Source organism: Pithys albifrons, chromosome 1 (assembly GCF_047495875.1).
Source record: "Pithys albifrons albifrons isolate INPA30051 chromosome 1, PitAlb_v1, whole genome shotgun sequence".
NCBI classification, from domain to species: Eukaryota; Metazoa; Chordata; class Aves; order Passeriformes; family Thamnophilidae; genus Pithys; species Pithys albifrons.
Genome location: NC_092458.1, coordinates 63,876,784 through 63,901,672, shown reverse-complemented (window position 1 = coordinate 63,901,672; position 24,889 = coordinate 63,876,784).

The following is a 24,889-nucleotide window of genomic DNA, read 5'->3' as shown; positions in this document are numbered from 1 at the left end:
AGTGTTTAGTGATGCTGCTTTGACTTCATTAATATGCTCCTTTGTACTTTGTTTGATATTTGCAAACAGTGTTTGCAGTGTGCTCTCTTCCTGCCAGGCAGTAAGCTGCATGACTCTCTTTGCTTTTGTTGTTTACCTGCACTAGAGCTAGCAAGGTCTGTTTTACAGCTGCTTATTTTTTCCTACTGGAGTGGTCCTGTGGTGTAAAGGAGAGCACTCTGGACTCTGAATCCCAAGGTCGTGAGTTCAAGTCTCAGTGGGAACCGTCCCCTGGCAGTTCAATGCCTCCCGTCACATCTCAGATGCTGAGCAGGGTCAGCCCCGGTTAGTACCGGGTGCTGTGACAGTCCCGAGGACTTCACTGTCACTGTCCAAGCTCACTCGGCCGTGGCAGATGAACCTCAGGACTTAAACGGTGGGGCCAGTTCTGCGCACGCTGTGCCTCACCTAAAAAATCCACTGCGCAGGCTGGAAGGGCACACTCATGTGGGGAGAGCCCTTCCTAAATCTTCATTCGTGAAGTCTGGCCATACATACTTTTTTTCCTGCTAAAATAAATGCTGGTGTTAAAAGATTTCTATGACACAAAGTTTTGGTTACAAAGAATTATATACACACCTTTACAATTCTGGCTACAACTGCATTTATATGCAACTTAAGCATCTCTGCCTTGACAGAAGTGCAGCATTGTGTAATGCTTGTCAGCTCAAAATCAATAGGCACCTTGCAGCTAACCTAAAAGCTTCCCAGGCACTGAAGTTATGCACTGTACATGATAACTTGAAACGTCAGAGAAGCTGGTATCAGTGCATAAGTTATGTACAACAGTCTTGCAGTTGGAGTAATCATCCAGATGAGAGAAACCAGAAACTGAGGGCCTGTTATTTGAACAGAAACCTTGCAGTTATGCTATTTCTTTCTTGCCTGTTTTTCTTTTAATTTTGTGGATCTTTCATGTCACTCTGAGGTCTGGCCAGGTGTTGTTTAGGAATGGTACTTCCACTGAAAAGAAAGTCACAAGCTGCTTCTGTCTCACTCCAGTGGGAGACAGAAGGCAGAGGCATTGAGATAAGATTAATTTACTGGAAACAGCAATGAGATAGAAAAAGGAACTGTAACAGCAACAATGCTGTTAACAACAGTTAACAAAAGAGAGGGCAATTTATGAAAATGCTCACCAGGCTGAGGCAATGAACAATGGTAGACAGACCCTACACCCACCACACTTCTCTGAAAAAGGGATGCCCCTCCTTCCCAGAGGTGAGGGAGAGTCCCTTTTCCCAGCCCCTGGAAATGACATAATGTGGTATTGAATAGCACAATGTCTTGGCTGATCTGGGCTGGAACCAGGACACCAGGTATCTATTTTCCCTCTCACCACACCCTGCAGAAAGGGTGTATAATGTGCTCTGTGGGACAACCCTGGGAAAACGGGTCTGATCTCTCTTCATCTGAAGGAGGTTGGAAACCAAATTAACCCCTTCCTGGAGCACAGATCTAATAGCATTGGTCTGTCATTAAAAAATGGCATAGCACAGCTGTCTGGCAGCCTTAAAAAGACAGCAGGTCAGCTCACCTGAACAGCTGTGTGGAAAGGCAAAATACGTTCAGCACGGAAGTGAAATCAAAGTTTCAGAGTGGATGGGAAGGGTACCAATCTTTGCAGCTTTTCTGACTATCCCTATGTAGCATCCAGTGCCAGTTTTCATGGGCAGTATCTCTCTACAAGCCTGTAGATGATCTAGGCAGCGGGCTGTGTGGGCCACCCTTTGGAGAGCAGGGGGTAAGGGGCTAAACCATCAAGTTTTGTATATCTCTTCTAAAAATTCAAATACTTGAACTCAACCATCTTGCACATTTGTTTTCCTTATATTTATTTCCCCACCACCTTCAGAACACTCTCTTTCAGGTGCAGAGAGACTGAGAGAAGTTAGCACTGAGGTGGATCCCACCATGTTTTCCTGGTACTTCTGAGTGGGAGTAAATGGAGAAAAGTCTTCCTGATGGCAATTCTGACCAAATGAATTCTATTTCAGACCAAATTTTAGTTTCAGTTTAATAGCTCAGAGCATGCTAAATTCTTCACCACTGCCAGGCTTTCAACCTCTGAATGCCATGGCTTCAAAGGCAATTTCACCATGTATTTTAAAATTTCTAAATATATTAACAGTAATTGAAGTTTAATCTTATATTTTATAGTGATACTCTCATTTGCCTAAAGTTAAACAAATTCAAAGATTCCTTATTAAATAATCTCCTTGGTGTCAAAAATATCACCCTTTTGCTTCCCTCAAGCAAACAAGATAACTACCCATTCCATCACAATGATGGATACACACAATATATACTGCAATAAAAGCCTTTACTTAAACATTTTTTGAAGCATGAAGACAATGTTACCATTTTTAGATGAAGTTAGAAATAAGTATGCTTCTAACAGAAATTTCATCCATCTTTGTCCCTCTCCTGGTGGGTTCTTGGAAGAATTTCAGAATTTTTTTAAAACTCCAATGATTGTGCAGTTTGTACTTTTGTTTCATTTATAGGGAAAGTGTGGCCTTTCTGAAACTTTGAAAAGTCTTCTCTCTGATAATTTTATGGTGATCAAGTGGTGACTCTATGGTATTTTCCCATAAAAATGTCACCCACTAAGGGTAAGACATCCCACAGCCTGTTTGGGCAACTTGTTCAGTGCCATGCCACCCTTACAGTGAAGAATTTCTTCCTAATATCTAATTTGCACCGACCTTCCTTCAGGTTAAGGCCATAAATCATACCATAGTACAATTTCAAGACTTACTGCAGGACTCCACAAAAGTAATTTTTTCCTTTGTAACAGGTTTGCAAAGGGGTCTGAAAATATTGTGAACAAATATATAACCAGATGAAATCAGTATCGTAGACAAAGAGTAAAATATTTTCCCTTCACAACAAACCTTCAAGTGATCTCAGTGGGGAAAGGATTTTATTCCAAGGAGTTACATGTTCTTAAAAGGTGCTATAGTGCCTAAGTTAAGCTGTTGTTAGCAAGTCCATATTGAAAGAGGCTCCTTGGAAGGATGAGAAATATGCCCTTGGTAAACAAATTAAGAGCCATAGCAACTGCCTAAACATACCCACTATATGAATATAACAGTCTCAGTGGTGTGCTCCCAGCATTCAATCTCTGCTTGATAAACCTGTGAATGGAACAGCCAAGGGACATGTGCACATTATTGCAGGGAGAACATGGGAGAAAGGGCAGGGCCAAATGCAATATATTTTCTTGCTACCTAGCCATCAAATTTCTCTAATTCTATCAAAAATTACAATGCAAAATATTGCTATCCTTGGCACTGGTCATTGCTGAAAGCAAACCACATAGGTCACAGCCGGCTGGATTTTTACACTAAATATACAGGTGAGAATTTCCTGCTCAATTCACCTGGACAGTGCCTGAACTCTGCACTAGTATGTAATGAAGTTTCCCTGTAGCAATAAGATCTAACTGTCCGTACATATGTAGTTATCCATCTTCTCTACATTTGTAGATTTCTACCATTTCTAAAAATATAAAATTGATTTTTTTCTTTCAAGATAGTTCAACAGACTGCATTAGAGATATAAAGAATAACCTATAGCTCAGGAAGCGAGATTTTCCTTTTAGTCAATTGGAAACATTTTATAAAGGAATCTTATAGAATAATTATTCTCAATAAATCAGGTAACGAAGCATGAAAAGAGAAAAGGATCTGGCTGTGGCAATTGTGTTTCAGGTCACTGACAAAGCTGGAAACGAAATCTTCCATTTTAGTCCAGCACCAGGTCAGCTGAACAGCTCTACCCGCCACCTGTCCTATCTACAAAACCAAACTGATACTCACATAAAAAGCTTTGTGTGACTTTCAACGATTGTTCATTTGGTGTTCTCAGAAACCTTTGCTGTGCTTCTATTAGTCCTCTCCCATTGCTTTTAGCTTGATTTCTTTAATTTGTCCCCTTCAGTTTTATTCCCACTCCCCCCTCCAAGAAGTTACCCATTTCCAAACACTATATTTCACAATCAGCTGTCAGCAACTATACCAAAAGTGCAAACTCCTCACAATACATGTTCTCTCATCCCTGCATTTTGCTCAGGGTGTCAATGGCTGGGACCTGCCCTGTTCCCATGTGCTCTCCAGATGAGGTGGTGTGGCCATCCCACTCGTCCTTTGAGCCCAGAATTGTGGAATAGATCCAGGTCATTACTTAGATCCCTAATTCTTGTATGAAATCCTCTCACCTAATTTTAGACATCTAAAAGGGAGATGTTCTGTTGAAGGTTTGGTTATCAAGTCTCCTTGTGCAGTCAATGAATACAGACAGCCATTTCCAGAGGACAGTTAATTCCAAAGGTTGGAATCCAGAGAATGTGTGATAAATAAGGCCCTCTGGAGGCACCTTTCTCTTTCTATAGGCTAAAGACAGAACCTATCTAAGTAGAGTAGACAAGATGCCTTATATTTAGATAGCTGTCATTAGGTGAGGTAAAAATCTACCTTTAATAGTTTTACACCCTGTTTTACCCATCAGTTCACTGGGACTAATACAGCCATCAGTCCAATGCCAGGTGTCCACAATTATTATCTACAGTTATGGGGAAATCTTTGAATGTATAACTCTGTGGAAATATGAGGGAAATAAGACTCACATGAAATAAGTATTTAGTCTTTTGGGAAAGGCCTGGAGTCTATAAATGAACTTATAAATTGTTTGACGAATTTGTTTACAATTTTATTTTACAAATATAAAATTACATTTCAAAGTAAACAGAGTGTTATTGAAAAAAGGTGGCTACACAGCTGAATAAGCTATGGAGGCAGCTACTGCAGAATAAAGCATTTGCTGTAAATCAATACTCTCACTTAACTCACAATAGCTTTTTCAGAAATGCATGACTGATAGATGTGCACACAAGTACCTTGAAGCTGATGGAAGTGGAATGCCTTAAGCCAGTAGGGAATTTGGACCATTGCTTGCAATTAATATGAATCACCTTGGAATAATAAGAGAGTATTTTCATAATCAAAAAGGTTCTTTGCTTGATGTCAAAATACAGGCAGAAGGCCAATTTTCCTGCTCTGTCATGCCTAGCTCAAGCCATTTTGACCTTGGAAAAAAAATAGATAAATGAGTGGTTTTTAGGTATTAGTGGCAAAAAAAGACATTAGAGCAGTTGGAAATGTACTTCATGAAAAGGTTCACAGATATGCAAAGACCCAGGTCAGGGCACAAACTTAATAAAGATGCATTTTGCAGATTTACTTGATCTGAAATGACATATTAACACACTGAAATGAAACTACTCTTTGGCATGAGGGATTTTGGCAGATATTTTGACTCTACTCTTGCATTAAATACTTATTTCCATGAAATTGTTCAGCTTGGGTATTGTTTTTGCACACTGTAGAACACTGGAGAATAGGTGCCACCATTATACTAACCTACCCTTTGAACTACTTATAAACTTTGATGAATTAAGTAGACATGCACCATTCTCTACTTTTCTAAGCAATAAATCCCATTCCTGCTCTCCTATCTGTATTGAATTCTCTTCTTTATCTTGCAGGAATAGCACATTGTTTGCACCATAATATATGGAAACTCACTGTTCACACTTGTGTTGCAAATGTCAGTGTAATGTGCAGCATCTGTTTACAACTCTCATGAGCAATTGTACTGAGGCCCATTCTGGTGTTAAGAATTATTTGGGTGTTCATAACAATTTCTTTGACTGAACTGATGTCCTGTAACACAGAAACCCATGATACACTCAAAATTTAAAGAAAAGGATTCGTGTAGAGAAATTTCATTGCTATTTTTTAAACATCATTATTATTTTACTGCAAGATCATTAAGCAGAGCAATTACTGTATATTGAAATTATTTACCTAATAAAATTTTTTGTAGGCAGATATTTACCCTTAAGAACTACTCAAACGAGAATTTCTATAAGAAACACACTTAAGATTGTGAACACCAGGAACAGACTACAGCTTGCATTGCTAAGCATTTGTTTTCTGAAGAAAGATAGTAGGACATTCTTCTTACCTATAAGCAACTGAAAATTGGGGATCAAGCTCTGACAAGTTTTTGACTAAAATGATCTTAAAACCTCTGAAAGATTATTCTGAAAATTGAGCTGAGAATATGCAGAGATTTAAAACATGTTAATTTATACAGATCTGAACCATTCAGTTAAGCCTCTACTCAAAATGGTTTCCTCTGTTAGGAGCTGCCTACCATCTGTTAAGTCAAGTATTTCTATTGCCAGTGATCTTAAGTTCATCATTTATGCTAGAGTGATTGAAATTCATAATCATAAATATCATCTGTTCTTTCCCCCCTCCCCCCAGTCCTCCCTTCTCTTTATTTGGGTCATGATTTTTTGGTGGGCTTTCTTAATCAGCAGTTTCTGAAAGCAAAACCACAGGAAGAAAACAAACACAGCCTGGGAAGGAGAAAAGGGAAAGTTGCTATTGTCACCTGCTTGTTCACAGTGACTTTTTGTTCACCACAGCACTACCTTCATTTCATACACTGCTGCAATTAGAAGGGATGATGACTACAACTTCAAGTCATCTCTTCGCTCCCTTTCTGCATGTCAGTGTTTTTCACACAGACTAAAACCTTTTAATTTTCTTAAAAGGTTCAGGTCCCTGAGGAAGTGTAAAAGGCATCTGAATCAGCAATATTTGCTCCAATAACCCCCCGAAGTTTCTTTACACAGTTCCTGCTGGCCAATTCTTGTATCTAGGGCTCTCATACCTGCAGAGCACATCTTTTCCTGGACAAACATTTATGTTTAACTGAAATTAAGGACCATTTCAAACAAACAAGGAAGAAAAGATTGTCACAATGTCTTGTTAGTGGTTTTTGGAGATCCACAACAAAGTAGAAGGACAAAGATTTGCTGCTATCTTATTCGATATAACAAATAATTTCTTGTTTCTTCATTTCTGTACTTATACACACCCATTTCATTTTATGGTTGTTGTATTTTCTGGGTCATTCCCTCTTCCCTGTTTTTGTAAATGTGCAGCTCTACCAAGGCTCTGCCAACAGGAAGAAAGCACAGAAAGGAGAGTTGAGGACTATCCTATCATAACCCCACCTTCCTACATAGATGCTGAACACATCCCTCATGTTCATGGCAGCATGGGGCACAGAAATTCATGTTTAAATTCCTTTTGCTGACTCCAGAGTCCACTGGATCTTACATTCACCCTGAAAGTGCATGCATGTTATCTGTGTGATGCTCATAAGGTCTAGATGGTGCAGACTCTCCAGGGTTGCAGAGGGGTCAACGAATACCTGACATCTGAGAGCTATTGTGCTTGCATGAAAATGTATTGTAAGAACTTCTCAAGGCTGAGTCCACCCCCACCCTGTCTCCTACTGTGTATTTTCACCTAATGCAGCAACTCAGGCTTTGTATTACAATAAAAGATAACAAGGAATAAGTATAAATCAATTATTGACTTTTTAACCATATATTTCAGGGCTGTTCTATTTCTCTTTGCCTTTTTCTCTGTGGGTAGATATCTTACCCGACTATATGAGAGGCAGAGTGAAATTCAGCATTGAAGACAAAACGGTTTTATCAGCTGGGTAGCAGTGAGGGTGGTATTACTTTTGCACCACCGGCTGCTTACTACGTGAATGATTTATGAAAGTAGGACTGTTTGATTTCACATTAGTGTCTGATATTTCAGCACCCCTCTTAGCAGGTATATTAGCAAAAATTATCCTTTGCCAGTATTTGAACAAGAATTTAGAATCTTATCTTATTCTTGTAGAGCAAACAACACAAACTCAAATAAATTGCATGAAGAACTAGAAACAGCACTGTACTGAACTCCCACAACTCCCACTGAGGCAATGGAGTGAAGGCACTTTGCATTTCCTGGGATGGAGAAATCTAGTTCACTCAGTACTCTGATAAATTATAAATAACAGAGCTGATTTCACAACTAGATCTTGATGAAGAGTATATAGTGCTGGAACAATCATAAAGGATTCAGAGTGGACATTTAAATTCATCAATATTCAGTTGATATGCAAAACTGTACTCACACGGTATGATTTTCTAAGCTCCTTGGGATCTGTTTTGAAGTGTATTGCCACTTCCATGCCATGTTATGTTTCCAGGAAGAAACAGGAGGTTTTGATTGTACTGTACAGTATTCCAAACAATATATTCCCTGGCATATAGCTTATTTACTTAAAATATATTGAAGCTCCAAAGATAGATTCAAGTTCACTAGAAATGTGAATTCTCTTGGCTAAACTGTAAATGCATTATTACTTTGCTGTTCTGACACTAAGGAATTGTGATGTAATTAAGCCTGATTTGTTTTCTATTTCAAACCCTGCTATTTAATTTTATATCTATTTGTTTTCAAATTTGACATCTTCAAAATAATAAACCTAAATTCCACAGATAGTAGGTCTTTAACCTGATCCTCCATGAGACACTAAACTAAATTTCATGGTGTGCTATTACAGTAAGAGAAGTGTGTGTTATGACTTCTATGACAAAGATCTCAAAGCAAATGGAATATACCTTCATGTACAACCATATGCTACCATGAAATGGATATTTTCTCCTCTCTAACTTTGGATCTTGAAAATTGGGATAGGGTTATTAAAAATACCTTTATAAAGTCACTGGTAATCCACAGCCTCCTGTAAACTTGTGAGTGTGTTCATTGCAGTGACAGCCATTCCATGAGACCTTAGGAAGAAGCTACAACTGTATTTATTATTATGAGGAAATAACAGCAATTAAGGATCATATCCCCATAGTTATTTCGGCGCCTAAGGCTCGTGCTGGCATTTCCAAACCTGCAGCTGAGTTTCTGCTCTTCCTGAAGGTGACTAAATTTCCCCCTTTTAGTGTCTGTAAAGCTGACTAAATCAGCAAAGCTGTTTTGCTACTGACTAATAGCCCAGAGACCAAGGTCAACCTGAGGCCAAGAAGATTCTCAGAAGTGAAGTTATGGAGAAAATGTGAATTTTCTACAGAGAGAAAAATATCTAGGGCTTTGTAGCCTTCCTCTCTTGCCTCTTTTGAGTCCCATTTCCCATGGCATGTGCTAGGAACATGGATTATACCTGTGCAGGGGCAGGGGAGAGGGGTAAAGCCTTCCCCATGTCTGCAGCTGACAGGGAAGATGATTTCATCCATGTGAAGACTGTGGCAGGAGGGAACAGAGCTGTCTATGCTAAACAGTACATATCAGCAAAGCCAAGCCTGTGCTGATAGTAGTCCCACAGCTGGGGCCAGCCTGCTGCTACTGGGCTGATCACATCCTGGTTCCCCCTAGTGACATCCCTGGGGTCTGAGGAAGAGGAGAAAGAAGCCATCCCAGAGCTTCATGCTCTGGCTATGTCCACTTATTCTTTTTTGTTTTGCCCTCCTACTGAGCCCTATTGGTACCCTCTGAAATTAACTGAGCTTTCGTATGGATATGGAGCAGACAAGCAGAAGAATTTCTTCATAAAAAGGGTTTTCAAGCCTTGGAACAGGCTACCCAGGGAGGTGGTGAAATGACCATCCTTGGAGGTGTTCAAGAAATGACCGGATGTTGCATTTAGTGCCATGGTCTAGTTGACAACATGAAGATCAGTCAAAGGCCAAACTCAATAATCTTGGAAGTCTTTTCCAACCTGAATGATTCTGTTTCTGTCCTAACCGGCAGAAGAGGAACAGTGCAATATCATCACAATAGTCACTGGAAAAGTGTCGCATGTGCTTTGGCTGCCAGTGCTTGAGCTGCCTAAGTGAATGATATTATGTGTGACTGAAGTTATGAGGTTTTGGTTGAGGTCTGTGAGCAGAAATCCCTTATCAATCAGCTGGCATCACCATTTTCCTCACCTAAGCTGCTGCTTTGCCTTCCCCTCTCCTAGGCATTTTTCTCCTGGCCAGGTGGCTCCCTGCAGCACTTGCAAGTGCATGGGCAGCCTGACAGCTGGGCTGGTGGCTCTGAGCACTGAGAGCTTAGGAAATACAAGGCATAGCAAAGCAGGAGCTGGGCAGTAGGTAGGAATAAAGCAGTATCCCTGTGTCAAAATAAAAGTGAGCTATCTTACTTGTTAAGCAAAATAAGAAAAACAGTATCCTCATGTAGAAAAAAAAGCAGTCCCCCCATGTCAAAATAGAGTGATCTTACTTGTTAAGTCTGGTAGTCCTATGAAATACCAAGTATCATCAAGTCCCAGATAACCCTCTCCATGCAGCTTTCACCCTGTAAAGTTAGTAAGGTATGACTTTATCTTCAGGGCTTTTTTGTTTGTTTGTGTGTTTGTTTATTTGTTTGTTTTCCCTCCCATTATTATTACCTATTGACAGAAAGAAAACACCTAGTATGAGTCAATAAGGATTGTCTTCACTTGCCACTTGACTTGTTGAAGCCCTCTTAAAATGGTTCTGATTTACTGTTAGGCAAAAAGAATATTTTTCCTAGTCTGGATTTTAGATGAGGAAATTGGTCAGGAGAGGTTTATTTGTGTCTGAGTAGGGATACAGTTTTATAATGGAAATATGAGTTGGACTGTTGTCACACTGATTTTGGTAAACATTGCCATCCTCTTCTCTGTATGTGTGTGCAGGTTAATTAAAAAGTTCATAGCCTTGGCTGTAAAAATCCATCTTTTTAAAAATGTAGATTTGAATTTAGAAGCTTAATGAGATCTACAGAAATCTTGCAGTGTTTTCTGTTCAAAGGCAGAAGGCAGAAGAAATAATACTACAGTCTGTTTTCTGACCTTTTCTTGAGCAAATTGACTTCCTTGGATATGCAAGGCAATTATTAACTCCATAGATGATAATTACATCCATATAATATTTATTGCACACCAAAAGAAAAAAAGAAAATTAAAATTCCATGGTTGAGTATTCAACACACAAACAACAACAGCGTGACCACTGCTCTTGTGTTTTACTTCCAAAGCCCAGAATAATGTTTTTCAGAGAACAAGCGCCCTGCAAGATAAAGCTTTAGGAATCATTGCACAGAGCTTCACCACTCAAGCTCAGGGAGCAGCCAATGGCAACAGCAGGGGGTCATTTTTACGGGGATAAACAAAATATAGGATTGCAGAGTTTCCCACTGAGAGTCCAGATAGTACCGGAGGAGTGGTCAATGCCAGGAGCCTTGGGCTCCACTCCCAGCTCTGGAGAGGACTGCAGAACCATATCTGCCTTTCTCACACACATGTGATAATTTTCGTTTGGATGCATCTCAGTCCTGCCTTCTGTATATCCCACCCCAGCCTCAGTTCATATAATTTCAGTCTATTTGCTTGGGCTTCACACCCTAGAACTAGGTTTCCTGCATGGCTATTTTCAGTCCTTCAGTTTCTTTCCATCAGTGTACATATCCATAAGCCCATGATGCTTCCCTATCTTTATTTTTGTCAGCCCATTGTCCCATTTTGCCTTCTACTTGTCCATTCCCCCCACAGATTCTTTGTTCTAATTTCTGTGCTATGACTACTGTAGCAATTTCTGACATCACCAGTTCTACAGCTTGTGACAGTTTTCAAAGGCTGCCCTTACTACTCTGTGAAGATAAACTCCCCTACCAGCTTCTATACCATTTTCTTTTAAAAACTGGCATGAGAAAGAGGTATTGCTTTTCCTCCCTGTTACACTCCCTCCTAAAATTTTATGTAATAGCCTGATTTGTAGACTTCTCATCTAAGAAGTGAACTCAACTCCATTTTCAGATTGAAGCATCCAGATATGAATGCTTTATCACTTCAATGGTGTGATTCAAAAAGTGATTTTGCTGGATAGGAATGTGACTCAATACCTGCCATATCTACTGGCTGAACCACTGGGCTGAGGCTTGATTCTCATCTTTTCTGTCAAAAATATATCTGCATTTCACATTAAAAGTCATGAAAATAAAATACAGAAAGACTTCTTGAGACTCAGAAATCCTTTTCTTCCTTTCTTGTAGAAATTGTTCAAGCTGCCACTATCAAATAAAACTGTGTTCGCTGTACACCTTGCCCAATGAACCTCGTATTTTTTCTGTATGGTCACTGAATTTGTCTCAGATTTTCATATGAAATGGAAGCCACTTATTTTGCAGCAAACATGTGGCCTAACTATCTGGGTGTCAATACTAATCCTGTCTTTTACCATTAGTTCTGTGACTCTAGGATAGTCTCAAAAATCTTAGAAAGGCTGTTTGGTAGTACAAAGCTGAGTTATATGTCTCCAACCTTCCTAGTAATTTTTTGTAAGAAAATACAACAATGAGCAAGACAAAGAAGTTGCAATCACAATACACAATGCCTGGTGCAACCATCAGAAGGTGTAAGATGCTCAGGATTGTCTTGTAACTCTTTTCAAGAATATTCCTGAGAGAATTTGGGTCAATGAGAGTGCAGCAGTTGATACAGTAGGAAAACTGGGGTAGCACTCTTGCAACATCTTCTGGCGTTCTTCTGACAATGTTCATGGTCCAGTGATGGATATACGCCTGCATCAGCAGGAATATCTGAACTATACCCATGCAGGGGTGCTGCAGGGCTTCCTGCTTCTTTTAGAGAGGTATTACACATGTAGACAGTGCTGACTCAAATCTCACATCTCAGTACAAGCAGGCTACACCTGTGCTGGGGTTTCCAGTGTCTGGAAAATAACATTTCCAGGAGGAATTCCTGGTTTCTGTGTGGTTGTGGATCTTGTAGACTTTCTCCTGCTCTTTCCATGGGTAGGATGTGGTGATGCATCGATTGCTGAACATACACAGAGAGGCATGCACAGATTTCCAGTGACATGAACCCACTGGGAGCCAGAGACACACTTCAGCATTTCTCCAGCTCTAAGAACATCCATCAGTCCAGATCTGTGGTCAATACTCACACAGAGCAGTGCTAGTGGACGTATGGTCACAGCACTTATCCCAGTGACTTGGCTTTCACCCTACAGGGATCTCTTCTATCCTGCTAAATATTGGTGTTGGTTTGCAGGCAACCCAGATTTGCCAGGTGGCTCATTGTCAGACTCAGCCCCCAGGGCTCACATCCCCCATGTTCCTTCCCCCTCTCTGTGTGTTTTTTCCTTGAGGTTTTTCCGTGCCATGAAGGTACCTTTACGGTTTCCCTGTGTCTGAGAGAGGTCTAGACCCCTTCCCTGCCCTGCTGCTCTGTATCCCCTGGGGTTTCTTCCCCACCCTGGATGTCCCCATGTGGTTTCTACCTGAGCCTCTCCCATCCCTGCCTTCCCAACCCTGCCCCCAGATGTGCTGTCCAATCCCTTCCAAACCCCGCCCCTATCGAAACCCTTATAATCCAGACCCCAGCAGGAAATAAAGTGCTTCTGACATGTTCTCCAATTCTGTGTTTCTGAATTACCTTGGGAGCTGTCTCCATCCTGGTCCCAAGAGCTCATCTGGTCTGAGGCTCTGTGGTGAAAGAGCCTGTGGGAATTAGAGAACTAGGGACAGATGGAAAAGTCCACCTTGGACAGCTCTCACTGCGATTGTTCTCCGAAATGCTCCATAGGAGTCTTTGCCTGTTCCCACTAAACTTTACCAATATGTCCAACAATGTACATCAGAACTATCACAGCTGTGGTCTTTTCACCAGCCAAAGTCCTCACTATGTTTGAGGTTTGTTTATATTGTTTTGTGGGGTTATTTTTTTTTAATCATACCATGAGAAAGTAAAATATTTTTACATGTGATTCTTCAGAACATTTCCCCAGCTTGATAAATTTGGGATGATAGGACAAGAACTGTAACAACTACATAAACAAAAGCATAATGCAAATCATTGCTTAAGTGCAGTGGGGAGATTACTTAATATTTTGCAGAAATTAGTATTAGGAAGTTTTGCTATAACCTTATCACAGTGTTTAAGTGTGGATGATAAGCATCTAAATAGTACACTGATATTAAATTCTTCCACTTTGTAGCCTATTTCCATGATTAGTTATTAGGATATGGTAATAAAGTTGCAAAGAGGTGATATTTCATTAGTAAATTGCACTGTCCATATGATACGCCTTATCATGCTGGTATTAACAAATTCTTGCCAGTAATCATGAACTGGGGAATTTAATTGGTTTCAAAGCAGAAGTCTTATGGAGAACATTCTAGCCTCTCATCTTCTATCATGAAGACAGAACTCCCATTGTCTTTAAGGGTGTTAGTCCATCCTTATTTGCTCTTCCTACAAGACAGACACTAAGGTTTCCACAGGCAACATTCTACATCTCTTTGCCCTGGGAACAGTTACAGTCCCTCTGAAACTGCCTGCTCTTCATGGCTGTTAGATCTTGGATTCCTATGAAAATAGGTAAATATTATATTTGCAGTATGTACCTACAACTGGTGATCTGAATACCCAGTTGAGATGATTTTGTAAAAGAAACAACAAAATTAATATTTTACTCTGCTAAATGAAAGTTTCAAAAGAGATGGATCTATTCCACAACACTAAAGTTACCCTAACTTTTTCTGAAAACAGTCTAGGAAAACAAGTAAATACATGCCATGTATTCTTACAGTCTAACAGATAAACATCACAGATTTTGAGTGAGAATTTTGTTAAAAGATACCAATCATTTTATACACATACCACTCAAATAGCCAGCTTGCCTTCTTAATGCAATTTATATTGAAGGTTTTAAATCTTTATAACTATTATCTTTGCAAAAAGAGATTGTTGATATCAACTGTTTAGTTAAGCAGTGGCACTGGTTTCCCACTGGTTAAGAAGAACCTTTATATGCACAAGTTCTCATGCATATTTCAATGGCTGGAAAAGTAATTTTCTTGTTTGGCAGCTCCCAAATGTCATTTTGCCACAGCACCTATGTTAGAAATGGATATAGTTTCTGTTAGTGCCTGGGAGGTTTTCCAATTAAATGAATCTGTGCTGACAGGACTTGAATGAGTTATTGTTTGCTTTTATGTCTTTTTAAAATCTGACTGCTTGATTTTTTAGCACTTCATCTGGGTTTTAGCATAACTTAGACTTTTCGTTAACTTTCCCAAAATGACCTACACAGTTTCAATTTTATATGCAGCCTTCACTTAATCTGATTCCCATACCATCTTGATTTCTCAACAGCTTTGTATATCTGTTTCTACATATCTGCTTCTACATATCTGCTCTAATTCCTGTTCGGTCAATTAGATTCTTCTATTTTAATGAGATAATACCTTTACTTAGGTAAAATCCTAACACTGAATTAAGCTTTCCACTTCTACAAGAAAAAGTACATTATGTTCATGTGGGAATAAACATCATCACTAATTATAATTATTATTAAATATGTCAAATTATTTAAATTTACAAAGGAAAAAGTACAAAAAGTACTAGTAATTACATTTTAAAAGAATCTCCAATTTTCCTAAAAGGGCATCTGCATTAGTTATGGATTTCACAGTTTCTTACGTGTTTGCTCTTCAGAAAATAATAATTTTGTTTGAAATGATAATTCCATTTATGAAATTGTACCAAATGTTCCTCATTTTTCTACCCAACGGATAAAATGCCTATGTTGTTACCTTTCTCACTCAGTTTATTTCTGTCAATTATTTATTTCATGAAGGTTTTCCTAACTTAATCAATTTTCACACATTTTTTCTCACGGTCAGACTTGAAATGTAGAGAAAATCCAGTTAGTTGAGGTTATGATTTCAGTTAAACAGAAAAACAAAATCTAGTGTGCTGTGATTTATTTTATCAAATGCTTATTCAATGCCGAGAAAAGTTCTCTCTGTCTGATTTCAGTGCAATTTACAAGTCAATCATATTGGGTATTTGTTATTATTAATATTTTTTGAAGTCAGACCTTTGTTCTTCATCTGTTGTGTGTCAATAAGGGATTTTGGTTTTAGTTGCCAAAACAACAATCCCAGTTTTGTGTTCTGTAGTTCAACACTAGGAACAAAGGCCAACTGGTCTGGATTAGGAATATTTAGGGATAACAGCAAAAGTGTGTAGCTACTCTCACCTTCAGAAAAGTCAGTAGTTTCATGTTTTCTCTGCCCCTTAAAGAAAGTCAGGAAGATAAGGAGATAATTTAACAGTTCTTAGGCTCTCAACATGCTTCTTTCTCTGTTTCACTTTTAGGGTGTTTGTCCTGTAGGGTGCCTGGTAAGATCTATAGCTGTATATCTACGCAATGGTAAACTCAAATGTCAAGATAAACTCTGTGAAGCCTCGACTTAAATGGTTATTTTAGCAGCAGTGGGTATCCTTTCTACACTTGGTACCTTCAAATGATATCAGATGGTATCTTGCAGCACAGACATTGCACAAACAGCAGTGAGCACCTAGGGCGATTATTGAATTATGGAATGGTTTGGGTTGGAAGGGACCTTATATTTCTAGTTCCAACCCCTCTGCCATAGGCAGAAAAACCTTCCACTAGATGTTCAGGTTTTGCTAGGGAAAGCATGTATTTGGGTAAGTATCACAGACAGATGTGGGTAGATGAAACTACACAGAATGTATAAACATTGTGACAGTTGGTAGCTCTCAGAATTACCTCTGCAATTCCACACCCCCACACCCCCACACCCAGCCCCACACCCGCCCCCCCCCCCCCCCCGCCTCGAGCTGTAAAGGGGTTTTGCAGGGGGATTTTTTGTTCTATTTTTACTAAAATGTGGTGTCTTGAAAGCCCAAAGTCAGAGGGCTCATCAGAAAGGCCATAGGTAGACAAAAAACAATAGCAAAGGATTCAGTTTTCAGATATATAACATTCTGAGACATTTCTGTTAAACTGCTATCACAGTTGGAATCTGGAAGTTACCAATAACTATTATGCCTAATGTAGTCTCTTTGCAATCATTAACCAACAAACACAACTGGAATGAGTACCTTATTAATGGTGGAATTGAACAGATATTGATGTTTAAATAGGACAAATCTTGCAGTTCGTTCTCAGCATTTCCTGTTGTCTTCAGTGTTGCTTCCCATAATTTGTTCTCCTGCCTTGGATAAACATTCATCCAGAAAAACCTGATATACCTGATTCTTGTTATTTATTTCACTGTTGTTTTAAATATTTTTACTTTTGTTGACATTGAGGAAGAGTTTTTGAATTGTTTGTAAAGCAGAAAAATATTTGAATCTAACTATCTCATTCAGGAGCTTAGAAAGAAGTTTGAAAGATCTTAGTTTTCAGTTAGAGATAAAATTTAATAGATGCTGTTTTACATTTTTATTGCAGTGACTATGGTCTTTTTATAGTATTAAGATTTCTATATTCACATTCACATTTCCCAATGAGTTTCACATTCAATCACACTGAATTTTGAAACTTGTTTGGCTAAAAGGAAAGGCATGCAGCTATACATAAACACCTGCGATGAGAAACAGTCTTCTCTTGGATATTTATAGACTTCATGTATTGGGTCTGTAAGTGGATTTATCTACGCTTTTCCAAATAAAAATAATCTAATTTTCAATTGACGTTAAACCAGTGCTAAAATATAGTTTTCAATTATACAATGATTACTTGCTTGTAAAAAATAAATGACAGTTTTCTGTTTTAATTTGACCCCTTACAATACAAGGGAGCTGTCTGGATCTCTTAACATGTACTTGCACAGCAGCAAAATCATCTGACCAACTTTCTTCTCAATGAATCCTTAATATTTTTCATAGATGTATAAACTAGGATTTATGCAACTCTGAATACATGCAGGGCAATAAAATTCACATACTATATTGCACATCATTATAGAGTTGTGGGTCCACATGATATGATGTATAACAACTCTGAGTCAGCCCAAATTTTGCTACACAAACAAGATAAATACTTTTTAAAGCAGGAATTCTTAAGCTTTCAACAAACAGTCATTGACTGAAGGATATAAGACAACAGCAATGACGTCTTGCAGAGAAGAAACTAACAGGTGTGGCAGAATGATACCTCTGCAACATGCAGGTATGCACATCTTATCTCTGTAATTAAAAATCAAATGAGAAAAGGAGAACTGCATTTTGGGGAAGTTGCATCCTGGGAGGAAGTGCAGTACCACGTAGTGCACTGGGCATGTTACCGACTGAAGTGAAGAATGGGATAGAAATGTTCAGCAACATTGGTTAGAGGATAACTCTCCTGATACATCAGTGAAAATTCATACATTTATTGATCTCAGTGATTGCCTAAGGGCTTCTTAAATAAGAGTATAGTGGCACAGTAGATTTCTCCAAAAATATGTATTTTTAAGGAAATATGAAGGAATATTTTGACAGCCTATACATCCAAATCCCCAAACATATATTATTAGAACAAACATATATTATTATGTTTCTTCTATGTTACACTATATTTGTTAATATCTCCATATTCCAAAAGACATTTATTAATTTCAACAGACTGTACCCTGATCTTTCTGTTCAACATTGAGTTCTCTTTAATGCTTCATTTCCTGAGGACATATCTTCAGTGCTCACTCAGTGTCAACTTAATGAGGGCATCTTTTACAAATGAGAGTCAATGTTCTACCATCACTGATCCTTTTGCCATTCTTTCCTCTTCAGGATTTTTTTCTTTTTTCAGAATGAGAGACTTTGAATAGAGTTTTCGTTTCTGCCATAGCTGGGCCACTACTTAAGTGAGTAGCTTCAGGAAATACTCTTTTCATTATTATTCAGAATGTCTAGAAACATGGTCCTATGGAAAAATTTTCAGGGTTGAATGACAAAGTATTGTTCAGTCCTCCAGAGTCAGCTAAATGCAAGCTTTCCTGAAAACTGAGAGTTCAGAAGTTCAACATGCTTTCAAATGTTATTAAGTTCATGTTTCACTAAGAAAGAGAGAATGAGTGATAAATGTTTATAGTGGCCTACTGGATTAAAATATATGTGTTATAGCTCCTATATCTACTTAAAAATATATCTGAATAAATTGTACTACTGTGACTGGGCAAACCACTCAAGGCAATGACCAGTTAAACATGAACAGATGGGAGTTGACTTAAATCAATGAACCAGCGGCCCTTGAAAGGTGCAGGTGACAATGCATCAAGGACCCAGAATCAGGATGTGCAGTTGGAAATGCTGCAAAATGATCCAGTAGGTTGGTTAAAACCTGATTGCAATAATGCCAAGGTCATGGGTTCAATCCCCTGTATGGGCCATTGACTTAAGAGTTGGACTCAATGATCCTTGTGGGTCCCTTCCAACTCAGAATAGTCTGTGATTCTGTGAGTCTGTAATGTAAAACACAGTCACATTAGTGACACAGGTCATAGATACTGGCATTTGGGTAATGTATATTTTTTCTGACTGTGTCTGATCTTTCTTAAAGTTTTCCTTGACTGACGAAATGGCAGCTACATATCCGTGTGTGGTGGGTTGTCCTTGGCTGGACATCAAGTGCCCACCAAGCTGCTCTACCACTTCCCTTCCTAGGTGGACAGGGGAGAGAAAATAAGATGGAAAACAACTCGTGCATTGAGATAAGGCCATTCAATAAAGAAAAAGTGAAAGTTTGTGCGCACACAAGCAAAGAGCAAAGAAAAAGTTTTATTCTCTACTTCCTGTCAGCAAACAGTGTTCAGCCACTTCCCAGGAAGCAGGGCCTCAGCACACAAAGTGGTTGCTCCAAAAGGTGAACATCATAAATAAGGAATGGCCCCCTTTCGTCCTCCTTCCCTTGGCTTTTATATCTGAGCTGATGCCGTATGATATGGAATATCCTTTTAGTCAATTTGGGTATCTGGCCTAGTTGTGTAACCTCCCAGGATCTTGCCCACTCCCAGACTTTTCATGGAGGGGGAAGGTTGAGAGACAGCACTGATGCCATGCCAGCGCTGCTCAGCAGCAGCCAAAACACAGGCATGTTATCAACACCCTTCTAGCTACCAATGCAAAGTACAGCACTGTGAGGGCTTCTATGGGAAAATGAACTCCATCTCAGTCAGACCCAATACAGTACATTACGATCCAATTAGTGAGAGATGCTGCTGCCCAAATTATGGTGCAAATGAGTCCATATGTAAAAGTCAACAATAAGGATTTTATTTAACAATGAATGTGAGGTAGAGAGAGAGAAAGAAATAGAATAGAGAGGGTGGGGTGAGAGAGAGAGAGATCAAGCAGAAGATAGTCATCACCTGTGTATCCTGTTGGTCCTTCTTCACCCTGGGGTTCTTGGTGGTGGAGTTCCCAGAGTGGTCCTTCTGGTGGTACCACCTTTGTACAGTCCGGGTTCTGGGTATCTATAGAGTGGTCAGAGATGCCATTCACATAACTTGGGGTGATACCTGTATGAACACTTGCTTCCTTTCCTACAGTTTACCACAGTGGGAATTTTTGTCCAGGTGTGTCAACCAGACTGTGTTAAACAGATGTTACCTCTGCTAGGCCTGGAATTAACACTTTCTTGTTACAAATTTCTCCCTTCTATGCTTATCTCAAGTTCTTACTGTGGTAGCTTACCTTATGGCAAGTTACTCCTGTGGCCTTGATAGTGTTTGGGACAGGCAACTGTGCTCTTTAAGTGGTAATGGTAGTACTTGTAGGTTTCTTTAAGCCCTGGAAGAAACCACAGACTCCATTGAAAAGAAAAGGCTAGAACACCTCAGAAAGTCTTTTACTTCATTCCCTAGATCTGTAAAAAGATCTAAAGCAGGGCTTCTCCTGAGAAATACTTTTCCAACTGGATCTGTTCTTCAAAATCTCCAGTTCCAGGAATTCCATAATATTCAGAGATAATTAAATAGAAAAATTAAAATAAATTAAATATTCAAATATCTGGACACCAAAGAAGTTTTGCTAATGCCTGATGTAAATATCTGTTGTTCTAAATGAGGCCGATTTCCTCTTTATTTTTGATCACTGCTACTGAGAACAGTTGATTACTCTTCTAACAGCCTCAAATCTCTTAACATGGTTTGCCATCCTGTCTCAATCTTCTGTTTTCTGGACGGAAGGCTTTCTTCTGCTTTTCCTGCTTATTTTTTATGTTACTTATCACTTCTGTTCATCACTTGGAGTTTTCTTCCAGATTATCCACAAGATTTTTTAATTACGGTTTTCATAATATTGAAATGACATAATGTTGTCATTGAATGTCTAGCATTTGTTCCAAGGGGTGTAAGAACAAATGAACAGTGTATTAGTAACTACTTGGGTGTTAATATTCATGTATCAATAAATCTTGTGCATAATGGCATTTCAGAATGAAAATTAAATCTTTTGTGACAGCACCTCAAACACTGGCTCATTTCATGTGAAACCCCCTGAGTCTTGCTTGCAGTGTTGCCAGATAACCAGTTAATCTGGTTTTTTCCTCATTTTACATTTATTAATTTAATTTTTGTTTTCTTTCTGGAGAACTTTTAGCTTGGCCTTATTAAGTTTCATTATATTGATTTCAGATTGCTGCTCTGATTTATCAAGTTCATTCTCAATTCTACTTCTGACTATTGAAGTGCATGTTGTACTTCTTAATTTTCTATCATCCCCCCATTTAATTGCCACAATGTTCAAGGTTTCTACTGAATATTAATGGGGAGAGACTTTTGCAGAGCCTCACAATTTGTCAGGGTCTTCCTCTTTTTGAAAGCAAATCCTTGATAAAACCACTTCAACAATATTTTCCAAATTTGCACATGAAAGTTTTGTAGGGACTGTGTCACAGGCTTCACTAAAGTCAAGATAGACGCATCTACTATATCTACCCTATCCACTAGGCCTTGTTACACCTTTGAAAGGGAGAACTAGAATGATGTGGCTGGTCTTGACAAATTAATATTGACCTGTTTTAATTACTGTATTATCTTCCAAGTGCTTATAATTTGAGGTTCAGGAATTTGTTCCAGTGGCTAAATAAGTTTAGGCTAGTTGGCTCATAGCTGCTCCTTTCAAAGGCTGAAACCATATTTTGGTTTGGTTTACTGGTGAGCAAGTTAAAAAATATGTCACAGCTCTAGGTTCAGCTCCAAAAGAATGGCAACCCTATCATTTGGATTTCTGATAAAACTTAGTTTTGGAAGGAGGCGCTGTAATGCTACTAATAGTCATGCTGCTGCTTTCCTGTGTTGTCTGTTCCTGCAAATGGTATCTACTTGTTGCATGTTGACACAGAAGAATAAAAGTCATATGAATAGGGGAAATGCTGGCATTTCAGAGGATGTACTTGTACATTCAATAATATTTAGAGGTGGTTGTGATAGCAGTATAGACATTTTCTGCAGGCAGAGACTAAAGGGAAAACAAATAACTTCTTGACCTCAAGGGAAGTGGAGCAAGAGGTATGTAAGAGGTATGATGAGATCACTCCTTCAGCAGAGAAGTGGGTCATGTTCAGAAAACAGATATTTCCAAATTTCTTGTGAGTCACTTTTGATAGTCTCACAAACTTTCTTTCTGTGCATGTTTTGATATTTCCATTCTTTTATCCACTCTTCCTATGTAAAGGGAAAGGAGTATAACTCCCTTTCTTACACAATTCATTTCTGAAAAACTTAGTATAGAGACCTATATGTTATAGACACCTATATACTTCATGATTATATTTGTGCCGTGTTTTATATAGCTCTGATACTAAGGATACTATCAACCAATAAAATATAAAATAATAATGTGATTGTCAATATTGAGGCAAAGGGAAGGAATTTTTTTCTGCTGTCCTCAAATAATGGTACATGAAATCCAGGCTAGGCTAGTTGGAGCATGTAGAGTGCCAGCTAGAATTGAATTGTCTAAGGAGTGCCAAGTGTGATTACACTGTTTAAAAGTATATAGAAGGAGATGCATGTGAAAGACATTCATTACATCTACTTGTGTGATGTGTGTTTATTTTACATACACACATACACTCCCCTCTGGCAATTCAAAATGAGAGATTCGAAAATGACAGACTGATAATAATAATTGAGATGTGCTAGAGACTTTCTTTGTCACAAAGTACTTCACACATGGGCATTACCCTTCTTCTAATAGGTTAGGCATGTGGTTCTCTCAAAATGAGATTTTAGTAATGTATTTTTCTGCTAGAAACAAAACACAGCTTTAAGACGTTTCTCACAAAAAAATGGCTTTTGAGATAAATGTAATTTATACAACTAAGATTTTACAGTGCTTGCCTAGAATCAGTAGCAATTGGGAAGATTTAATTGGGATTAGTGATATTTTATCTCACAGAAATCCATTAAGCCTTGTTTGAAGCCAGCAATTTAAAAATTCTTAGAGGTAAAATTGCATTATGCATTTTTGCTGTAAGTTCTCCCTTAACCAAAAAGCGATATTAGTCCCAGGATCCTTAAACTAAGCAATTTCTTTCATATTTTATTGCCATATGTGCTACCATTTTTTCTTTTAGCCTCAGCATGGCTTGACAGTTATGGAAATAATATTATCTTCATTTTTCATAAAGAGATTTTTTCATAAAGGGAATTGAATCACAGAGAAAATAAGTGATTTGTCTAATCTGGCATTGGAAGGTCATGGCAGGATCAAGGATCTATACTGAACTTTCTGCTGGAAAAGATCAGAGCAGGCAGCAAGTCCAGGAAAACATGAACATTAGCAATTAAATGAATGATGTGAAATTACTAAGGCAATGGAGTTATAGAGCAACATACTTCTTCAGATCTTGGACTTAATATTCTCTTTTCCCAAGTGGATGTTTTAACTTAGAAGCATGGGAATCCAATTGAACTGGGCATCTGTTTAGGTTATGGGTGCATACACTCTTTGGACCTACTGTTCTTTAATCTGATTTCTCTCATCTATGACAAGTATGTTTTCTGTGAGCTCTTAATCTTGGCTGTAAGGAATTGTAGCTTTCACCCTGCTCCTGTGTCTGCTACCCTCTGCTTTTTATGGTTTGTTTGTTAGCTGAGGAGCAGAACAGTTGTTCACACCAAAATTGAGATAATCAAGAGGCAGCTGAGTAAAACCTTGCTAAGTTGAATGGGGTAGTTCAAGTCTCACAGAATTACTGTTCTTGCTTTCAGCCACCTTGGGCATCCATGTGTGGTTTGAATGAGTCATAGATGAGGATTTTTTTCAGAACTGTAACAACTGTAACACCTAATTTTTGCAGCTTTTTTTTTGGTAAAAAGAAATAAGTCATTTAGGCTGTCTGATCTGCCTCTCACTGTAAATCACCTATAGAACTCCATGCCCATTATGTGGCTGCACCAGTCGTTGTACAAAATTGTTTGAAATCTAAGTGGGGAATGTAACCTTGACCTCCAAAGTGGATATAGTAGATAAAGAATACGGACATTGCAACTTAGGGAATACAGAAACAAATTACAATGTTTCTCATCACAACAATAGGTCTTCCCATGAAACATAAATGCTACCTAAACTTCCTCTTCTAAGAAAAAAATAAAATTAATTAACAAAATTGTCAAATTTTTAGTGGTGCCTGTTCCAGCACATATCCAGCAATTAATTTCATTAGTAGGCTGTGGAAACTTACGTAGCTCTACTCTGGAATGACAATTCCTTTGTGTATTACTCATTTCCTTTCAAAATGCAATCAGAAAAGGCAATATGCCTGGGCTGATAGCTTTTACCCTTCTCATCACACCATTTTGGTTAGTACATTTTCTTGGGAAGTGCAAGATCTGGATGTAAGTTTACAGTCTGACCCTCCTTCTTAGATTCAGGTCAACACCAGCTGAAGGCAAACTTGGTAGACATACCCTTGATCTTCCTGTTATGACTGATTATACACCCATACTCATGGTGCTTATGAACCAGAAAGAGACAGGCCAGGCCAACTGGGACTCTAAGCAGCTTGTTATGGCACTGACAGCACATACCAATCTAGTGTATCTGCTCCCAGGGTTGTTTTTGCCTTTTATATCTGATAAAAGCCAGCAGTGATCTTAGAAGTGGAGGCTGTAAATTCTGCTGT